The sequence below is a fragment of the Anomalospiza imberbis genome, chromosome 30, assembly GCF_031753505.1.
Source record: "Anomalospiza imberbis isolate Cuckoo-Finch-1a 21T00152 chromosome 30, ASM3175350v1, whole genome shotgun sequence".
Lineage (NCBI taxonomy): Eukaryota > Metazoa > Chordata > Aves > Passeriformes > Viduidae > Anomalospiza > Anomalospiza imberbis.
Window position 1 is genome coordinate 314,043 of NC_089710.1, and position 5,096 is coordinate 319,138.

Genomic DNA, 5,096 nt, shown 5'->3' on the forward strand with positions numbered 1-5,096 from the left:
TTTAGGTCGGATATTAGGAAAAAAGTTTTTTTATGGAAAGGGTGATAAATTCCTGGAACTGTCTGTCCAGGGACTCGGTGGAGTCACCATCATGGGATGTGTTTAAAAAAAGACTGGATGTGGCACTCAGTGCCATGGTTTAGCTGAGGTGGTGTTAGCGCATGGGTTGGACTTGATGATCTTAAAGGTCTCTTCCAACCCAGCAATTCTGTGATTCTGTGACATCACAGACCAGGTTGTGACATCATATAGCTGGCTGTGACATCCCTGGTTTATTATGTGACATCACAGAGCAGGCTGTGACATCAGAGCATGCCTGTATGACATCACAGAGCAGAGCAAGCTGTGAGGTCAAAGAGTGTGTTGTGACATTATAGGGTGGCTGTGTTCCATCACTGAAGGTGTTGTGACATCACAGGGTGGGTCTGTGAGCCCACAGAGGTGCTGTGTGACATGTTAAGTGAGTTCTGCCATCACAGAGCAGGCTGTGACATCACAGAGCAGGCTGTGACATCACAGAGGAGGTTGTGATGTCCCAAAGTCGGCTGTGACAGTACAGGCTGGCTGTGTGACATCACAGAATGGGCTGTGAGACCACAGACAAGACTCTGCCATCATAGGAAAGGGCTCTGTGACATCACAGAGCAGCTGTGTGATGTCACAGAGAAGGCTGAGACAATACAGAGTGGGTTGTGACATCACAGAGCTGACTGTGAAATCACAGAGCAGGCTGTGACATCACAGCGAGGCTGCATAACATCACAAAGGTGGCTGTGACATCATAGAGCTGGCTATGACATCACAGGGTGTCTGTGACATCACAGGCTGGGCTGTGACATCACAGGGACGATTTTGTGACATCACAGAGCAGACTGGGACCTCAAAGAGCAGGCTGTGACATCACAGGACAGCTGTGTGACCTCCCCTTCTCTAAATCTTATTTTTGTCTATTTCTGTGTCTTCTTGCAAATTTTGATTAACTTTAAATTGAACAGGCTTAGAGTTTGTGAAGTTGAATGGGCCAAGTTAATGCTTTGAGAAGTGTTTTGTGTGAATTGAATGTCATATTAAACCTTCTGCCAAAGTTTCTCTGCTCTACTAAAGTTCCCAGTACAGGCTGTTTTGTTGTTCGGAGCTCCAGAAAAACTCATTTTGGTATTTCTCCAGTGCATCCAACTCAGAGGACACAAACAATCGTAATTCCTCTTAAATGTCTCCTTGAGAGAGTTGTTTGGGTCTTGTGTGTCCTGCTTGGCACAGCCCAGGCAGGGCTTTCACAGCCACATTCCACACTCCATTTCCCAGCTGGAGCCGCTGGTGCCTCTGAGTTCTGCTGCCCCAGCCCCAGGGACGCTCTCCTTGTCTGCCCATTCCCCCACGGTCTCTGGGCAGGGATGGCCTCAGCGGGGGCTGCTGACATCCTCAGCAACTTGGAGGCTGCTGCTGAATTTTACTGCTCCAGAGGCTTCTTCAGCCTTCAGCTCTTCAGTTCAGCAATTCAGTGTCCCAGGGCTCATAAATGTTCAGAACATCTTAACAAGCCAATCTTAACATTATTCTGGGAATAATGTAAGCATTCAAATCTTTTGTGGTTAATTAGCCCAATTACAGAAGCCTCTTCAAAGTGAATACACTATCTTTAAAAAGACAGTGAGAAAAGATTTTTTAGGTCCTGTTGGGGTTTTTTTTCTGTTAATTCATTGATATGTGCAATCTCCAATTGACAGTGAATCCAAGTGCCTCCTTATGCAGTTGGAACAGATATGAAAATCAAGACCCTTCATGGCTGACAATCAGTCAGACTCTGTCCCTACCCCCACCCCACCATCTCCCCCATCCAAGCCCTGGCACTCAGAGCAGCCTTGTGCAAATCTGAGCTCCCTCCAGCCCAGGCTGCACCTGCAGGTTTCAGCTCCTTGGCTCAAACTCCCACCTGCTTTCCTTGGAGAAGGAGCTGCCCGAGACACAGAGGGATGTTCATTTCTTGTCAGCCAACAAAGCCAAGGGAAGGCACAGCTCCATCAGATGCAAAAGTCATTCTTCTCTCTGGCTCTGCCCAGCCCCTGATCCCTACAGCCTGTCCTGTTTCCTTCATCCCTGCATTGCCAGGGACTTTCTGGGACAAGGGAGTTCTGCTCTGGGGATGGAGGGAGGTCCAAGTGCAGCCACTGGAGCGGGAACCACAACTCATCAGGTTTGTGTCCTTTGGGGGTCAGGAACTGGTGAGACTCAGATTCACAGGAAGGTTTCTCTTCATGGCCAACATAAAATGTGAACATGATAAAATTTATAAAACATCAAAACCCTTCCCTCGGCTCCTTGTGACATCCCAGCCACATCTGACATGTCTGCCATCCACAAGGGATTGCCATAGAGGAAGGATTTTGACAAAGACATAAGAGGTGATATAAAATATAAAAATACAACTAATGTGCTGACTAAGAAGTTATTTAAACTTTTGAAAGATTGGGCAACTCCTGAAGTTCAAAGCATGAAACCACTGAAGGGAGACAAATTGGAATGACCAGAGAACAGCTGCAGGAGGAAATCTGGGAGCAACAGGAAGGACATAAATCCAGCTGCTCCAAATGAAGAAATGTCCTTAGACATGGCCATTTAACCAGGAGAGCTGGAAACACCTGAAGGGAGAGGGTAATGAAATATTAGACTGAATGTTGATGGCAAAGGGAGTGGGGAAAATCTGTATTTCTTCTCCTGCCATCACTAGAAGAATCTAGTAGATCCAGGAAATTCCTGTTCCTGCAGGGAATACTTTGCCATTTCTTTGCCATCAAATGACACAGATAATAAAGATTTGCTTGTATAATATGAAAATACCAGATATTAAAACTTTTGCCCCTTTCCAGGCAGACATTGATGCGTGGAAAGACTCTAAAACTCAAAGACAAAGTGAGTTATAACATAGGTATTTTTTCAGCTGGGCACATGCAGGATACTTCTGCAAAGACATGAGCATCTAATCACTCTCAGCATTCTTTTTTACCCTCTAAAATGTTACATATACATTAGGTTTTGCAATACAACTATGCATATTCATTTCCTGGCTCCACCTTGTCCTGCTTCATATGCTAATCAGCTTATCAGTCCCTTGTGCCTTCTCCTTCATACTTGTCTCTGGTGGTTGTCTTGGGGGTTGCAGGGGGATGAAGTAAGTGGTCATCATTAAAGCTGTCCTTCTCACCCCATCTTCATGCGCAAGCTTACGGATCCTGTGGTCACAGTCCAAACCATGAGGTTGGTCTAATCTGGTTTGGGGCTCTGAGGAGCCTTGTTATCTCGGTAGCCTTGTAACTTTGTCCTGTTTTGATGAACATCATCCTTCCCTTATCACACATCCTTGCATTCTTTCATATTGCTCTCGCAGGCCCACCCTGTCTTCCCATGACAGGCAGTTAGCACAGTAAAATGCAGCAAATATTAAACAATACATATGTCATTTAAATATATATTTGTAATCAATACCCTTCTAATTCCTAGCCCCGTGTCTCAACATCAGCTGTGTGCCCATGACCAGGCAGTGCCACTTGTGCCCTGAGGTGCCGAGCTGGGATTGGATCTCTCAGAGAGGAGCTGAGGGAGAGCAGAGCACCTTGCAAGCTGCAGGTCCCTGCCAGCCCCGCAGGGCTCCTGTGCCATCAACATCTGCTCTGCTCCAGCCTGAAACAGGGCCCAGCATGGTGCCGGGACCATCAGAGAGCTGAGGTGTGTGCTGGAATTCAATGCCCTCCCCATGGCGCAGCAGCCCTGCATTTCCCTGCTCCAGCCTTGGTCTCCAGCACAGCCATGGAGGCTCTTTGGGCTCCTGAGTGTTGCTGTTGTGTCCATGCCCCCAAGGGCACAGAGCAGCCTCCTCTCTCGGGCACTTGCCTGTTTTCCATGCCTTGCACAGGCGCTGGCCCTGCCCCACAAGACCTGGGCTGAGTCCTGCCCTGCACGCTCAGCCAGGCTGGGATGGACACTGATGGTTTCTGTGCCAGGCTCTCTGAGCCCAGCCCAGCTCCCTGCAAGCTCTGCCAGCTGCCCTGAGCTCTGTGCAGCACCAAGGGCCTCTCCCCAGCACAGCCCAGCCGGCTCTGGCCCCACAGCTCTGCTCAGCCCAGGCTGCTCTGGCCACTGGCCCCACGGCCTCAGCCCCTGGCCAGGGCACAGCAGCAGCTGCAGCTCAGCCAGGACTCAGCCCCAGCCATGGGGGAAGGGGCTTGGCCAAGGCCAAAGGAGGCTCCCTGGGTGCCCTGCTCCCCTGGGGCTGAGGTGCTGAGAGCTCTGCAGCCCCTGCTGCCATCCCATCTGCCCAGGCCAGCACAAGAGCCCGGCCTTGGGGCCCTCCAGAGCTGCTCCTGCTCCAGGCCCAGGGCCCATCCCAGAGCCGGGGCAGCCACAAAGCTGTGCCCATTTCGGGTCATTGCTGCTCTGATGAGGATGGATCCTCAGCCACTTGGAGGTTGGTGATGAATTTTACTACTCCAGAGGCCTCTTCTTTCTTGAGCTCTTCAGTTCAGGAATTCCAGGAGAAAATCTCATAAACACAAGATTTTCAAAACATGAGATTTTGTTCAAAACACCCAAGACAAGAAAAGCCCTTGGTAATAATTCAAGTCCTCAATTCTTCTGAGGTTAATTAGACAGATTTCAGTAGTGTATTTGAAGTGAATATGCTATATTTAAAACAGTGTTGAGAGAATCTTTCTTTTCCTGTTTATAGATTGATATCAGCAATGTCCAATTGATATTGACCCCCAGCACCTCCTAATGCAGTCTGAATAGATGTGAAAATCAAGACCCTTCATGGCTGACAATCAATCACACTTTGTCCCCAACCCCTCCCCACCATTTCCCTCATCCAAGCCCTGGCACTCAGAGCAGCTGAGGAATGGAGTCACACCCAGGGGTGTCCCCAGGGCTCAGGACTGGGGCCAGGTCAGTGAAATCTCTTTATTGCTGATCTGGACGAGGCCATTGAGGGCACCCTCAGTCAGTTCCCAGGTGAGCCCAAGCTGGGTGGGAGTGTGGCTGTGCTGGAGGGCAGGAAGCTCTGCAGAGGGATCTGGACAGGCTGGAGCCATGGGCCCAGGACA